The sequence below is a fragment of the Papio anubis genome, chromosome 14 (genome assembly GCF_008728515.1).
Source record: "Papio anubis isolate 15944 chromosome 14, Panubis1.0, whole genome shotgun sequence".
In the NCBI taxonomy this organism is placed as follows: Eukaryota; Metazoa; Chordata; class Mammalia; order Primates; family Cercopithecidae; genus Papio; species Papio anubis.
In genome coordinates, this window is record NC_044989.1 from 19,726,938 (window position 1) to 19,744,375 (window position 17,438).

General features: G+C 47.7%; 1 long non-coding RNA gene across 2 annotated transcripts in view; it reads right to left on the bottom strand.

The window, feature by feature from the left end:
* Positions 1 to 17,438, bottom strand: part of LOC103876762 — a 72,436-nt gene that overhangs the window by 24,296 nt on the left and 30,702 nt on the right. The window contains exon 4 of one of the 2 annotated variants that reach the window (XR_004178194.1): positions 10,387 to 10,587. The exons of the other annotated variant lie outside the window; for it this stretch is intronic. This is a non-coding gene — a long non-coding RNA (uncharacterized LOC103876762). Of the gene's footprint in view, positions 1 to 10,386; positions 10,588 to 17,438 lie in introns of those variants that run through there. 2 annotated transcript variants of the gene reach the window in all.

Genomic DNA, 17,438 nt, shown 5'->3' on the forward strand with positions numbered 1-17,438 from the left:
GGTGAATTCTTTTAAAGAGTATGTGGAATTAAAACCACCTTTGAAAAAATGATAACAGTGAGAACATTATGACAATGGGCAAATGGTAGATCTGATCTACCAACCCCACTCTTGCCTTCAAGCTGACTTCATTATTCATAGGCAGAGGGCTAGCTTTGGAAGACAATAATTTATAGTTTAAATGATAATAGCCCTTCCCCCAGAACTCAACCACCTTTGTAAAGCTAATGAGAGACCACCAGGTTAGGGGGAGGAGAGGAGCCTAGATTCTGCTAAGGTGTAGACAGAAATTATTGCCAGCCATTATTCCAGAGGTCACAAGATACCCAACTTTTCCAATTACTCCTGCAGATGACATCATTATTGTAGAAGCTGAGGTTGACCTTTTGAGATAGCTGCTGGTGCCATGCTCTTGGACTTCCTGGCCTCTAGAACCATAAGCTGAATACACTTCTTTTCTGTCTTTTTTCTTTTCTTTTTTTGAGATGGAGTCTCACTCTGTCACTCAGAATGGAGTAAAATGTTCTGTTTTTGTCAGAACAGAGTAGAAAAGATTCCTTTGAACAGATACCCCAAATATCAGTGACTCTGAGCTCCTATTAGTGGGAGGCAGACCCTCAGTACCTCTGCAGCCTGTGTTTGACCTCTTGGTTATTTTCTGGGCATCTTCAAAAGGGGACCTCAAGAGTTCCTGAGCCCATTGGTCCACCACAGATGTCCTTGCACTCCTGGTATCCTCTCTTGGCCTGTCCTCCCCCGTCAGTGCCCATTGCTCTTCAAGTTTCCTGAAGGACTCTCGGTGATGTGACCACCTGAAAGCTACGAAGCTCCACTCTCCATGGCCAGAGCAGTGATGGTGCTCTGCCTCCATGTAAATGAGGAAGAAAAGTGCTATTCCTGATCCTGCCTCCCACCAAGTGTCTCATGAAAGCAGCCTCTCGGCTTCCTCCCTCTGTTCAGCCTGCACCCCCTCAAAGAAGCCCTCTCTGCCTGGGATGGCCTCCCCAAACACACTGGAGCACCAGCTCATGGAGGGCAACATGTCCATAGCATGCTGATGAAAGGAATGAGGCACATCCTCCATATATCTCCCAACTTCCTGAGTCCAGCACAAACACATTCCTCCATATTTCTTTCAAACTTCAGAAAAACATCACCTGGGAAATCGCCAATAAGGAATGCTAAATGTATAATGTTAACCAATTGTAATGCTGTAACCGAGAGAATTACCTTGTTCCCTGTAACTTTACATATCCTGTTTACATCAGGCTATAAAAAGCAAACACTCGCATTGTTCGAGGCCCTCCTGTATGCTGTGGAATGGAGGGACGAAGTTCGAACTTGTAGTAAAGATCCTTGCCGCTTGGCTTTGACTCTGGACTCTGGTGGTCTTCTTTGGGGAACAAACGGTCTGGGCATAACACTGACAGTATGCACTCACACAGTTCAGCCATTAATTTCAACGTGTTGATTATGTGGTGCTTATAATATTTTTACTTTTTTTTTTAGAAACAGTTCTTTTACTTCCAAACAATGTAATACAATTATCTGTGAGCATATCTTTGGTTTATGTATTTTCATTTTCCTGAAGAAAAAACTTTCGAGAAGCCCACAGAATGAACGGCCAGTGTGAAACGCCTGGGCAGTGACCACCTCACCCCAGGAACAAGCCACATGAAGGCCCAGGGTTGTCCCTCCTCCTCCTCCTCCACACTTCCGGAAGCTCTTTTCTTCCCTTCTTTCCACACTGTCCCTGCACATACACCCCTCACCACCTCCCACTCCACACAAATTCCCAGCAGCTTTGGTGACAATTCAGACATTCCTCGTTACACGCGTCTATACACAATCTTTTATGAGTTAATAACTACAGTTTCCCCCAAGGACAATGGTCACACTACATTTGTGGGACTCAAGGGCCCTTTTTGCTGAGGAAGGAAAGAAGCCAGGAAAAAAAGGAAGGAAGGAAAGAAGAAGAAAGGAAGGAAGGGAGAGAAACACAGAGGAAAGAAAAACGGAAAGAAGGATCTTCCTTAAAAGACAACTGAAGCCTCCACCTCTGGTGTCGGAAGTTGTCTGCAACCCCTTTCCCACTCAGGGAAGTGTTCAAGTTCTTAGGAGTGAGCTTGAGGTGGAGCCCGTTACACAGTGTGAGCACTCAGGTGTGAGCACGCAAGCATGTTGTGTCAGTGTGCGTGTGAGGGTGATGTGTGTTCACACTGTGCAGGTAAAGGTGCTCAAGATACCCTTCTTATTCCATTTCTACCTCTTATGACCTTCAGAGCCTTGAAGCTTTATCAGAGGAGGGCAAAGGAAGCAGTTCCTCTTTCCATTGCAATCACCTTCTCTCATCTGTTAGGACCTTTAAGAAAAGGGTGGAGACTAGTCCTGAGCCAATAGAAAGGGACATTGCGGAAGGTGGAATGAAGCTGGGGAAGTACAACGAGACCTCCTGGGAATGACTGCTGCGAGGAAGCAGCCTGAGCCAGATCTCTGGCAGGCGGTGTGAGGGCCTCGTGATGGGGGCCTCACGATGGCCCTGACACAGCGGGGCCAGGCTTTGAGTAGAAGGGACAGCTGCAGGGAGTTAGAGGTGCTGGCCCACGCAAGCAGAGGGGAGGAGTGTCAGCTATTGTGCTGGCCTTTTTACACACTGATTTTTTTTTTTTTCCTGAGGGTAAGGATGGGGCAGAGAAGGTTCTCAAGCAATATTCTGAAATGAGCATGAATCGATGAATCATTTTCCAGAGCTTGGGGGCTTTCCAGGGACGGTGAGCCCCAGGAATCTGACACATGGACTCTTATGAAGAGAAATGGAATTCCTGAATGGGGACTGCACAGGAAGCAGTAACGTTTTTCAGCATAAACTGTAGTCATCCTGGCCAGGGCTGCAGGCAAGTGAGGGAGCAGCTGCGCCTGGGGTCTAGCAAAGCCCTTTTTCTGCCAGTGAGACCCAAAGCATCTCCTGAAGGAAGGTCTTTTAAACGACCCTCAGAATCAGATTTCGCTCTGCATCGAGTTTTCTGAAACGAAGATCAAATGCTGAGGTTACAGAAGGTTTCCATTATTTTCTTCATGGCTTTCTAGATTTTAAAACATTGCTCTAGCCAGGGTGTTTACCCAGCCCCCACTTCCACAGCACCCCCAGTCTCTTCTCTGCACATCTGGATTTCCTACGGGATTTCACTGGTGTCCAGGGCTGTCATCCAAAGGTGCCTGGCCTGGAGGCAGAGGTTGGAACACAGCCTGAGCCCTGCTTCCCAAGCTCTGTCTCTGACCAGAGGAGAGGGGCCCAGACTGGGTGCCTATTTCTAATTCCTGGGTTATGTGCCTGCTGAGGCCCAACTGGTGTCCCCCTGTAGATGAAGTCACCTGCCAGGGCCACAATGACCCACCTGGGGTCTGCCGCCAGATCCCACCAGGCTCTGCCATCTTTGCCCGGTGCCACTGCCACTGCCCCAGGTCACCACTATGATGATGAACCGGGCTCCCCACGGGGTGCCATAGCGGCACTATGTTCTCTGGGCTCTTCCAAGCCACATTGTTCCATGAAAATGCTGCACTTCCCAGGTGGCTTCAAAGTGCAAGCTGCAGTAACTCACAGAGCTTTGGTGAAGTCACTCATTCTATTTTAACTTGACTATGGAACTAACACAACTGTTGAAGGCATGAGGGCGCCGGGTGGGGGAATGAATTGGAGTGGCAACCATTCCGTGGGCCTTCCGTCATTCCTCGTCTCCGGGATTCGTCAATAAGGGGTTCTTACTGATTCAGACTTGGGTCTGGGTCCTCTTTGTGAGGAGACACTTTGTGTCCTCAAATTTGAATGTTTTCCCAGAAAGCTCCTGTGTCCGCAAGACAGATTTCTGGTGGCCTCCCCACCACTGAGCCAGGCAGGCCCACACACGCCTGCCCCAGGCTTAGGGTGGGGCGTGCTCCATCAGAAAGAACAGGTCGGTCTTCTTTCCTTCTTCCCTTCCTTCCAGGTTACACAGTGGCATGCAAAGTCCTCCCCAATAGGGCCCACATTGAAGCAGGTGTGAGGCAGACACTGGGGCTTCTTTCTGGCCACCTTTTGGTCTTGTCCTGGTAGAAGGTGGCCATGAATCCAAGCACCCCTTCCAGCCTCATGAGATGAATTAATTAGCCTAAACTGTTCGTGGTAATTCCTTTCCCCTTGTGAGAAATTTGGCACTTTTTGGCACCCAGTCTCTGGTCTGACCTCGCCATCCTCGTTGGCACAGCCACCCTGGGAACAAAAGTCATCCTCACATGTCACTGAGATCCCAGCCATGTGCACACTCAGCCCAGGTAGGCTGCAAGGGCAGAATCTCTGAGACCCACTGACTCTTAACCTTAATTCTTCTAAATCAACTTCAATTTGCACCCAATCCCCTCACACCAGGACTGTGCCAAGGCTGTGGACAGCATGGAAACTTCAGAAGCTTCCTCCTGTCATAAGTTATTGTACTTCCTGTTTACCATTTGGACAACAACCGACTGAAGGAATCTGACATGGACCCGTCGGGTCAGTGGCTCTTAGCCTTCAGAGTGACATTCCCAGTGCAGGAATGTCTGGCAAGGCTGGAAGCCCTGGGGTCTAAGGTTCAGGAGGCCCAGGTGCACCTGGGCTTCCCTGTGATCTCCCTCCAGCCTGGGAGGAAAAAAAAATCTCTCTTCCATGCTCCTCTCAAAGGTACCCCCTGCAGGACATCAACAAGGTCTCTCTGGGAGCTTGGGCTTTTATGAAAGACACAGCAACCTTGCCTTGCAAAAATCCCTCAGGCAAGGCCATGCTGAGGGCTGGTGACCTCATGTGAGAAGACACCAGGAGAACATGTACTGCTTTCTCAATTAACTATCCCTCCATCTTTCCGAGGAAATCTGACTCCTGTACCAAGCTTGCTTTCTAAACAGGGTGAGAGCCTAGAGGCCGAGGGACAGGGCTGCGAGGGGAAAGACTGGACCCAGCCAGTGAGTGGGGGGCAGCCTGGGAGGAGCATGTTGGCAACATGAACCCAGCAGGGAAAGAAGACCTCTGGTCCTGAAGGGCAGGAGGAAGTCACTGTCGGTCACCCTCACAGCCCAGGGTTGGGGCTTCTGGAGTGACTGATATCACCCCACGTACGAGTCTGGCCCTGATGCCAAGGACTGTGATTCAACAAGGCAACGGGGCCAGACACAGGGGTGCTGGGCCCTGTAGGAGACAGTGGCCAGGCCCTGCTCTCAGGCTCCTGGGGCCCAGTGGGGAGGCAGCCTCATGCGTGGATCCCTAGCCTGTGAGGAGCAGGATGGCTGCAGTATGGAGGAGGAAGCCTGAACAGCTGATTCCTGCTTGGGCGGTGGGTGGGATCTGAGAAGGCTTCTTGGGAGAGGTTGGGTTTAAGTTAGGACCTTGAGACAGGCAGGAGGAAGCCATTCTAGAGAAAGGTGGCAGTTTCTGGGAGGGGTTTCTCCTCGAAGCTGGGGCATCAGGGGTATGTCAGAAGAAGGTGGGGCAGTGGAAAATAAGCTTGTAAAAACAGCTTGAGGCCAAACCACAAAGAACACTGAATGCCTGGGGAGGGGGGTGTTTTGTTTGAATTTTTATTGCTTATGCATGGTCATAGTTTAAGGATCCCTGCCCCCAGTCTCAGATTTTGCCTTTTCCTGCTTCCCAAGCTTTGACCTGGTTCTTTTAGTATTTAACTTCATAGCTCTAAATATTATGCTTATATTACTATTTGATTTCTTTACTTTTAATGTCATTCGTTGAGTTTCTGCTACAGAAGATGAGATATTTATGTGAGAGCACTATACATAAACCATACTTCCTATCCCTTCGGATAGAGTTACATTATAATTTTAGTTCATTAATAGTTTGCATTTACATTATTATTACTACATCAATAATACTCACAGCTGAATCACATCGTAGACCTTGGTAACTTTTTGCTTGCTTATTTTTGTACTTTTCCTGAAATTAATCATTACCTTGTTGTTTGCTTCTTTGTTTTAGTTTGTTTAAGTTTCTAAGTACTTATTACTAATGAAACCCCAAATTTTTTGTCAAGTATAGAAATCTCCTTTCAGACTGTTCAGAAAGACTGTGGTGTCCTACCAACTTCAACTTCCTGGGAAGCTCTTCTCAACCCTAGAGGCCTGCGCATAACCATTTGGGAAAATCCCTTCATCCCTCTCCTGGGTTAAGGTTCCCTTGCCTTCTTCCTCATTTCACCCCCATGTTTTGATAGAGCACATCCCCCGGTAGCTTTCTGAGAAAAGGTGCATTTGGGGCCAATTTTTTGATACTTGAATATCTGGAAAAGTCTTTTCTACCCTTGCAGTTGATTGACAGGTTGGCTGGGTATAGGTTTTAGGTTAGAAATCATGTTCCTTTAGAATTTTGAAAACACTGCTCCATTGCTTTAAAAAATGTTGCAACTGAGAAACATGAAGCCAGCTTGATTTCTGTCTCCTTTGTATGTGAGGGGATTTTTTTTTTTCTCTTCTTCTGGGAACCTTTAAATCTTCTCTTTGTCCCCAGTGTTGTGAAATTTCACAATAACCGACCTTGCTGTAGGTCTCTTTTCATCCATTGTGCTGGAATGGGCCCTTTTAACGTGGAAACTTGTCCCTCTGGTCTGGGACATTTTCTTGAAATATTTCCTTGACAATTTCTCTGACAGTAGGTATTTTTTTCCACCCTTTGAATATAGATGGAAATACCATTGTCCCCAAAATGTAACCAGATCTTGTGGTCCTAGGATGTAGCCAGGGAAGCAAAGGCATCCAGCTAAGTCTGCCTATGATAGGAGTCAGAGCATAAACTTACTATGGAAAGGAAGTTCTGTGGTCCACTTTCTGCCTCCGCTGAGGGCTTTCATGTCAATGAGGTGCCTGGGAGGTCCTAAGTCTCATCTTATCAGAGAAACTGTCCCTGAGTAGCCTAAGATGTCACCCCATGCATCAGTTCATAGTCTCTTACTCTGCTTGATTGTACTTGCCACATGATAGGTGCTCAATGCTCATTGCCTGTCAAATTGAATTATTTGGGATACAGTTTTCCCATCTGTAAAATGAAGGTGTTGGACTAGAATTCTAAAAGTCCTAGTAGCTCCAATGTCCAACAACTCTGCTATGTCACTGTGTTGGAAAACGACTTATAAAAGGGAATGAAATAATCTCTGTAAATATGTTTGCCCACATTTAATGAACTGTCTACCACAATGAGGGGGAGTCCTATTTGTGGGAGCCTGTGTCCATCCTACTGAGTCAGTGGTTGAGGGGGGCAGGGTCCTGGCTGCTGAAGAGCCAACTGGGACCACAGAGGCCCCTCTGAGAGCCCTCGGGCTGCCAGACACAAAGCCTGTACCACCTTCAGGATCTGAGCAAACTCAGTGAGGCTGGACCAGTGAGGAAAATGCCCTCTGTCTAGGAGAACAAGTTACTCCTTCCCCATCTAGAGGCCCTGGGAGTTGTCCTAGGCTATTCTTACCCTGGCCCCTTCCCACTTTAATCTAACCAATTACCAGGCCTCCTCCATCTGCTCCCAGGGTTTCTCACCCACCAACCCTCTGTCCTCCATTCTCATAGCCTGCCTCGAATGGCTTTCATCATCTTTTATCTGGACCCTGTCAACTGTCTCCTAACTCCCATCCCTCCACTTAGTTTGTGCTCTAGAACATTCTCCTTGCAAGGCCTGATGGCTGACACCTGTAATCCTAGCACTTTGGGAGGTCAAGCGGGGAGGATCACTTGAGTCCAAGAGTTTGAGACCAACCTGGGCAATGTAGTAAGACCCCATCTCTATGAAACATTAAAAAAAAAAAAGCCAGGCATGGTGGCACATGCCTACAGTTCCAGTTACTCAGGAGGCTGAGGTGGGAGGATGGCTTGAGCCCAGGGAGTTGAGGCTGCAGTGAGCCATGATTATGCCACTGCACTCCAGCCTGGGCAAGAGAGAGAGACTTTGTCTCAGTTGATCAATCAATCAAATATTCTCCTCACCAGTCACCAGATAAACCCCTCCAAAGCACAAAACAGACTGCGCTCTTTCCCTGTTAAAAACCTCCTACTACCAGCCGGGTGCAGTGGCTCACACCTGTAATCCCAGCACTTTGGGAGCCCAAGGCGGGTGGATCACGAGGTCAGGATATCGAGACCATCCTGGCTAACACGGTGAAACTCTGTCTCTACTAAAAATACAAAAAAATTAGCTGGGTGTGGTGGCAGGCGCCTGTAGTCCCAGCTACTTGGGAGGCTGAGGCAGGAGAATGACGTGAACTCAGGAGGCGGAGCTTGCAGTGAGCCAAGATTGAGCCACTGCACTCCAGCCTGGGCGACAGAGCGAGACTCTGTCTCAAAACAAACAAACAAACAAACAAAAAACACCTTCCACTGCCCCCGCCAATAGGAGAGAGAAGAGAATTCCGTAAACACCCACACTTCACACTTCAGTATCATGGCAGAGAGTGCTCACTGCACAGCTGTGCCACCTGAGTCTCACAACAGCTCTCTGACCCAGGCAGAAGTCCCCTTTGAAAGATGAGAAGCTGTGGCTCCAGGGAACACATGACTGGCCTAAGGGCACTCAAGAGGTCTTGTGGAAACTGGGTCCCTTACCCTCCCAGTGCCCATCCCCTCCTCTAATCCTACCTCTGAAGACCCGGTCTGGTTACTTGCTATGAACCAGTCTCAGTCATTGGGAACCACAGGGATGGGCCAGAGACACACACGAACCAAGAAAACATCTTTGTGGTATCACAAAGCAAGGTGTGAGATGTCAGTCGGAACCGGGAGTAGCTGGCCTGGATGGTGGCCACTATGGAGGTCCCTGGAGTAAATGTCCACCCACCCTCACCAGGACCCGTGGGAGGCCAGTGTTCCAGCGGCCACTTCAGGAGACACAGGGTCAGGGGGCTGATGTGTCTTTCTGTGATTCTGTCCTGAGGGGCCAGAGGAGTGTGACCAGGGAGTGCCTGCCCCAGCACATAGGATGACCCAGTGTGGAGTCCTTAAATGAGCAGGCAGCACGTGTTTATTGGAACCTATGTTGAGCCAGAGAAACACAAGCGAGGTAAAAATTATATCATTGTAAACAAGAAACCAAAATTGCTTTTTGTTAATGAGGTGAATAAAACTGACGTTTGCATCAGTCATCTTGTAGCCATCACTACAAGAAACCTGCCCGTGGGTAAGGCCGCCCTCTGGCGTCGCTGCCTTGTAATGTCAACTAGTTTTAGCCGCATCTGCCCGACCCACCAGGCTTCGGTTGGCTTCTTGGGGCAGGGGCAGCAGCCGCCCAAGCCGGGCTACAACTACTCTACACGAACCAGTTTGTCCCTTGACACTTTTTACGCGTTTATGCTCTCAAAAATTATTGAGGATCCCAATATGTTTATGTGGCTAATATCTATTGAGTTATACTATACTGGCAACTAACACTGAGAATTTTAATAGTTATTTTAAAATTTCATTTTATAATAAGATAATTTTTTTTCCTTTTCTTTTCTTTTTATTATTTTTTTCTTTTTTTGAGACGGAGTCTCACTCACAATCACTCGGGCTGGAGTGCAGTGGGGCGCCAATCTCATTTCACTACAGCCCTGCCTCGGGTTCAAACAATTCTTGTGCCTCAGCCTCCCTCTCATGCCTCCTCAGCTGGCACTACAGGCGCCACCACACCTGGCTAATTTGGTTTTTGTTTTGTTTTTGTGTTTTTGGTCTGATCTCGCTTTAGCCAGCCCAGAGCTGGGATGCAGTGGCAGCGATCTCTGCTCACTGCAAGCTCCGCCTCAGGTTCACACCACTACTCTGCCTCAGCCTCCCGAGTAGCTGGGACACAGTAGCCCGCGCCACCAGCCCAGCTAATTGTTTTGTGTATTTTTGAGGCTGAGTCTGGCTCTGTGCCCAGGCTGGAGTGCAGTGGCGGATCTCAGCTCGCTGCAAGCCCGCCTCCCGGGTTCGCCATTCTCCTGCCTCAGCCTCCCGAGTAGCTGGGAGTACAGGCGCCCCCACCCGTCGCCCGGCTAATTTTTGTATTTTAGTAGAGAGGCAGGGTTTCACCCGTGTTAGCCAGGATGGTCTCACGATCTCTGACCTCGTGATCCGCCCGATCTCGGCCTCCCAAGATGCTGGGATTACGGGCTTGAATGCCGGCCTGTTTTGTATTTTTAGTAGAGAGGGGGTTTCACCCGTGTTAGCCGGGATGGTCTCGATATCCTGACCTGGAATCACCGCCTCCAGGCTCCCAAAGTGCTGGGATTACAGGAGAGGCCACCAGCCAGGCCGTTTGTATTTTTAGTCGAGGGGGTTTCATCATGTTGGCCAGACTGGTCTTGAACTCCTGACCTCAGGTGATCCACTTGCCTCAGCTTCCCAAAGTGCTGGGATTACAGATGTGAGCCACTGCGCCCAGCCAGTATAACATTTTAATAAAAATAACTAGTTTTTTTTTAGTGTAAAGAAAGTGGCATTATTTTATACTTTTGCAACCCTCCCTTTAAGACCTGAATTGGTAGAAGTCAACTGATTTTCACATTTGCTTCTAAATCCAGTCTTTCGCCATACCACATCATGTAGCCTCTGGAAAACTCTGCCGTACACCTGAGACAGAATGAAAGTGGAAAGGGCAAATAACGTGTTTGTATGGTTACACATTTTTATTTTTTCTAATTTGAATAGCAATCAGTTTATATTGTTATGAAAACAATTTTGATCTTGGGATGCTCTGTCTTGAAAGTCTCGGGAATGCCCAAGCATCCCTGGACCACTTTGAGCACTGCTGAATTAGGAATATGGACATGTGACACCGGGCACGGTGGCTCACTCCTGTCATCCCAGCACTTTGGGAGGCCAAGGTGGGTGGATCACCTGAGGTCAGGAGTTCAAGACCAGCCTGGCCAACATGATGAAACTCCGTCTCTACTAAAAATACAAAAAACAAAACAAAACAAAAACAAAGCTGGGCATGGTGGTGGACGCCTGTAATCCCAGCTACTCAGCTACTCTGGAGGCTGAGGAAGGAGAATTGCTTGAACCAGGGAGGCGGAGGTTGCAGTGAGCTGAGATTGTGTCACTGCACTCCAGCCTGGGCAACAAGAGCGAAACTCCATCTCAAAAAAACAAAAACAAAAAACAACACCAAAATCAGGATATGATCATGTAAGCCTCAAGTCTGGGTGTAAATCTAGAACCAAAAAACAAAAAAAGAGAGAGAAAGTTTCGATGTCTATCTTCAGCATCCAAGTTCCCCCCGCCCTTTTTTTTTTTTTTTTTTTGCCTATCCAAAGAACCTAAATTGCCTGAGACAGGTAATGTTCATGCTTCTGCAATGCTCTGTGTGCAGAAGGGAGGAAATCCCCCGTCCTCACTCTGTTAGGTGAGATCCTGACCTGCAGGCCTATCACAGGCAGGAGGGTGAGCTGTTCCAGGCAGGCATTCCAGCCACCTCTTGCTGGCCTAGCACGTTTCAGAGGAGTGCTCACCCATCTTCCTGCTCAGTCACTGCCTAGAGACTGCTCTCAGCAGCTCTAACATTGTCATTTCAGGTTACTCTCGACCTCCTGAGCAAACTGGGGACAGCCACTCTTTCCTCTAAAATAAGAAAGCTAAGAAAAATGTCTTCATTGTCCCAAGAAACAAATCTGTCCCTGATCCAACTCTTGCCATCCAAAACCCACTGTTGTGAGGGCTTGGCCCGGACCCCCTGCTCTTTACCCTCCTGGGCTCCCTGGCACTCGTGTGGCTCATTGGGATTTGAGGAATCACTCATTTTGTGTAGTCGACGGTCGTCTTCAGTGCCTCACTCCACAGATAAATCTCTAGTGATGGAGATCACAGACCAGTGGAAGGGCCACCAATGGGTATATTTAAGGCAGGAGACTTTGGGGCGTGTTCACAGCCATCCTCATCCTGTGATAGTGTTGGCTGAGGTGTATGGGAAGGAGGTGGTCGGTAGTGATACCCTGGCAAATAGGGTTTTGGGGTCTGACTGGTGTGGTCCTGAGATAGCCACTTACCAGCTGCAGGACCTGGGGAAGGTCTCTTTATTCTTTCTCAGCTTCAGTTTCTTCATCAGTAAAACTATACTAATAGAACCTACCTTCCCAGTTGTGGTGACATTTAGAGATGTGTAAGGCACTGAGGCACTGGCCAGGGACTCAGGAGACCTGAGGCCTTAACCCCAGCTATTTCACGTCCTGATTATGTGTGACTAGGACAAGTCCCTTTCATTAAGACACTGCCTTCAGTGTGTATCCGTACTCTGTCTAGTTATATATCATCTCTGTTCTCCTATCGCCCTTGCCCCAGCCATCGTCATCTGTTGTCTTAATTACTACAGGAACCTTGTAACTCATCTCCTGGCTTCTGCCCTAGCCCTCTAGCCCTGACTACTCTCCATGTAGTGACCAAAATTAATTCTAAGTCATATCATAGGATGTCTCTGCTTAAAACCCTCTAATGTATCTCAGCTCACTCAGAACAAAATTCAAGTCCTTATAGTGAGTGGCCTTATAGGCCCTGCAAAATCTGTACTGACCCCTCTCTGACTTAACTTTCTGCTCCCAGCCCTGCCCTGCATGCCCCATATCCCAGCCACACTGTTTCCCTTCTGTTTCTTCAATATGCCAGGCATCCTCTGACCTCATGACCTTTGCACTTATTGTTCTTCTGCCTGGAACCTCTCCCTGAAATGTTACATGACTTGCTTCCTCATTTCCTTCAGACCTTTGCTCAAAAGTCACCTTTCAGAGAGACTTTCCCTGGACACCTTATCTAAAACAACATCTCATCCATCAGTTACTGGCATCTTACTTTGCTTGATTTTACTTGCCACATCATAGATGCTCAAGGCTTATTAATTTGGGTTGCATTGGGCTACCTGCGCTATAACTTCTCCATCTTTAAAACAAGAGAGTTGGACTGAAATTCGTAGAGCCCTGCTAGCTCTAAAGTTCCATAATGCTGCTTATGTCTCTGTGCTGGAAAGTGACTTATAAATGAAAACAAAATAGTGTCTGTAATTGTGTTTGTCTGCCTACATTTAATGAATGACTTAACACAATTAGTATGGTTCCCGTTACTGTCTCCTGATTCAGCTGAATATCACAGGAGCCTGAAACCTCAATGTAGATTCTTTGAATGAACAAATAAACAGAACCCGAATGCCAAAGATAGCTTTTGTTTTAAAAAAATTTAGATTCTAGTATCTGTACCCGGACCTGTGGCTCATACGACCATATTCCAAATTCAACAGTTCTCAAAGTGGTCTGGTGCCCCTTAGGGTACCAAGGACTCTTTCAGGAGGTCCTAAAGTCAAAACAGAAGCCACACATTGGTTCACCTCTTCCTGGACTCTGACAGCAGCCCCCAACACCTTTCCCTGATTCCTGTCCCTTTGCCTCCATTGGGACGGCCAGAAGGATCTTTATAAAATGCTGCTTGACCTCCCTGTCCTCCGCCTTAAAGCATGCCAAGTACTTCCCAAGGCTTTCTTGGCATTTCCATGGACACACACTCAGGGTATGGCAGACAGAAAGGTGTTCCTTGTCTAACTAAATAACAGAGAGGAAAATTCTAAAAGAAAATGATGTTTATTTGGGAATAGACATTGCCATGGGCATATGAACATAGTTTACTGTAATACTCATATTCCCATTGCAATGCCCATTCCTCAATAAACATTAGTTTCTTTTATGGATTCTTCCTATTTGTTATTCAGCTTGACATAATGGTGTCAGAAGTGGGATTACATAATTGTTTTGAGACAACTGTCCTTAGCTACAAGGATTGGTAACAAGGATGGTGAGCTGAGTGTGGTGGCTCACACCAATAATCCCAGGACTTTGGGAGGCCAAGGTGGGAGGATTGCTTGAGCCTAGGAGTTCAAGACCAGCCTGGGCAACATAATGAGACCTCATCTCTACAAACAAATTTTTAAACATTAGTCTGGTATGATGGTCCCAGCCACTCAAGAGGCTAAGACAGGAGGACTGCTTGAGCCCAGGAGTTCAAGGCTGCAGTGAGCTATGATTGCACCACTACATTCCACCTGGGCAATAGTGCAAGACCTTGTCTCAAAAAAAAAAAAAAAAAAAAAGAAGAAGAAGAAGAAGAAAGTGAGGGGGGTGGTACCAGTCTGAGGCAGGACAGGCAATTGCTGGGTAGATTTTCATACAAAAGTATTTTTTTTGTAAGGTTGCTTTGGCCTTTATGCAAGATTGTGAAGTTGGTGAATCTTTTGTGATAGTTCTTGTTATAAGATATTTGTACATGACAACTCTTCCTTCATGGGCTTCCCTAACTCTATTTGTCTGAGTTTTTAACACAAGTAACTTCATCTTGATTCTAACAACTTCCACATTTCCCCCTTTTGATCAAGATCTTTCTCCAAAAGCACTGCTGATCAATATTCCTGTAGTTAGATTTTTATTGTCCCTTAATGCTGGGACCTGTCCCAGTTTGGCTTGGTCTGGTCCCACATTAAAGGGATGTGATTAGCAACTAGGAGTCAGTGTCAAAACCCTTTTAGCCGCACTGGAGCAATTGAGGTCTGGAGGGAGTGACTCTCAGGCTAAGTCTACCTAGAATCTATTGTTAATTTCAGTTTGTTCTGTAGGCATTTGTTATCATCTCAAAGTATAGGCCAGCATTATTTGTTAGGAGTTGTACTTCTGCAAAAATTTAACAAGTAACAAATAAAAATTTAAAAGGAAAATATCAAGTAAAATAATAGTCTCAGTTTGTGTAGTAGTTTTGAGTCATGAACTAGACTCAAAGGCAACCAATAAATAAATGAAATGATCATGGGGAATTAGGTGAGACTTGTAACCATGTGGCTGGCCTGTTTTGCTTTTAAATTTTGTGTATGAGAGTCTCAACTTTCCCAGAGGAATTTATCCAAGTACGGCATGTAGTAGTAGCAATAGTATAGACATTTATTTAATCAATAAAGAATATAGAGCAATTTTATCACCTAGTATCCCATGACTGGGTTGAATTAAAGCAGAGTGAGCAACAGTTGTATTAGGGATGTTGCCAAGGTCACCCACTAGGTGGACTAAAGGATCTCTTAGGTCAGATTCTGTCAAGTTACAAGCAGAAGCTACGGATTATGAAATTTCAATTACAGCATGATCCTGCCAAGTGAAAAATAGAGGTATTCAAGGGGTAAGCATCTCATTACGATGTGGAGCCTGGTTCCAACATCTTGGGAAAAGCTGTCTACAGCTGAATGCTGGGCCACCCACCTCTCAGTGCAATTGAGCCTTGGGGGCACTGAGCGCCTCTCTCTGGGAAGACACAGAACCGTTGGGATGAGAGTGTTCCCTAGGACCCAGCTGGGGAAGTGCGGTCTGCAGAACCAAGGACATTCAGGATGGCCAGAGGCCCTCACATCTTGTTGATAGTTTCTGAAACACAGGGATCTCTGTATTTATTTTATTTTATTTATTTATTTATTTAGAGATGGAGTCTCCATCTCCCAGGCTGGGGTGCAGTGGCGCAATCTCGGCTCACTGCAACCTCTGCCTCCCGGGTTCAAGTGATTCTCTTACCCTCCCGAGTAGCTGGGATTACGGGGGTGCCACCACACCCAGCTAATTTTTGTATTTTTAGTAGAGATGGGAGTTTTACCATGTTGGCCCGGCTAGTCTTGAACTCCTGACCTCAGGTGATCTGCCCACCTCAGCCTTCCAAAGTGCTGGGATTACAGGCGTGAGCCACCGCACCTGGCCATATTTTGACGGAATGAGAATTGCCATTGACATCTCCACACCTCCACCCTAGTGGCCCCTCTGTGTCATGTTGGGCCCTAAAAGCTGTAAGGAGTCTGTTCTGCCCACCTAGCAACTGTGTAACTGGTGGCTGCACCCTTCTGGGCCCTGCTTGCTTCATGTGAGCAAAGTGGAGATGCCAGGTGTCTACTGAGAGGATGGAATGGAAGGTGAAGGGTGTGTGCAAAGCAATGTTGACACACAGTTGTCCTGCTCCACTCCTGGGGCCTCTGGGCCAAGAGCCAGTAATCCAGTGACCCTGCCCTTGCCAGAATTCTTATTAGGACCCTAAGCTTGCAAGTGCAATGTGTTGCCCCTCTGCTGAGTCCTCAGAGCACTGGGAGCCAGGCATATCGGGGCAGGATGGGTATGGATGATGTGCTGATTCTCTGAGCTCTAACAAAGTTGGGGGATGCACAAAGAACCTCCTGAAGCTCTTCCAGGGCCCTATTTCCTGGAACATCTATCTCTATGTTCAAAGCAGCTTACTTTGTTGGGGGAGTGGGGCAAGGAATGGATGCTCAGCCATTCCCTGAGCATGCATGCTCCCTGCCACTTGCAAATTTGCAAGGATAAGAACCTCCTTTTGTTGTGATGTGTGTGCATGAGGTGTAACAGGAAGGGAGTGTGTGTGTTCTCAGTTAACATGGCTTGAAACCAATTTCAAGGTAATTGAATGAGAGGCTTCCTGTTTTCTGTTTACATTTCACTTTGCTAATTGCCCATTACAATTTCACTTTGTTAATTGCCAGAGTAAGGGGTCACTTGGAGCCAGAGCCTTGGAGAACCTGAGTGTCTGCAGCTTGGCCAGAGTAGCTACGGCTGAGCTCAGCCTGGGCAGACTCCAGGGATGCTGGGGGAGCTTGGACACCCCCTCCATGACTTGCCTCAGCCCCCACCCTCACCCTCTGCAGCTGGGACTCGTACTGCCCAAGCCTCCTGCCCTCCTCCACTCAGATGCCTCCTGCTCACTGTTTGTTTCCTGGTGTTCTTCTCCCCACCCATCCCCAAGCCCAAGCCCCTTGGAGGGCGGCCCACAGGCTCTCCATCAGCCAGTCCCAAGGGGATCCAGCCATGCTTCGTAACCTGCCCACTCCTCATTGCTCTCAGGGGATGCAGGGCTGGCTTTGCCCACATCTCATACCCGACAGCATTTTTTGGAGCTGGAGCATTGCTAAGTATTAGCTGTTCCTCCAGCTTGTGTCACTGCAAGTGTTCTCCTTAACTCCCTTCCTGATATGCCTGTAGCTGTTGCTCCTGACCATCCATTGCTCTCACATATCACACTGGGATAGATTTGGCCAGCCTCAACTTCTCACCATCCTATTTGTAGCCTAACTGTTCTTAGGTATTGCCTGAGCCTCCTCAACCAGACTCTGAGCTCCTGGAAGGCAGGGCTATGGCTGAGCCCGCTCTAGCTGCCCCCACTGAGTGCATGGCCTCACACTGAGCATGTAGAGGCACTGAGAAAATGCTTGCCAGGGGTAATCTAAGGAGGCTGTGTCAGAAGTTGGGGCAAGGGCATGGATGGAGGCTGTGGGACTGAAGAGACAGAGGTGGTGGTGTCCTGGGAAGGACGCTGAGTTTGCCCTGAAGTTACTGTGACAATAAACATCAGAAAGGAAAAGAAACAGATCAATGTAAAAACAATGAACTATAGGCCAGGCGCGGTGGCTCACG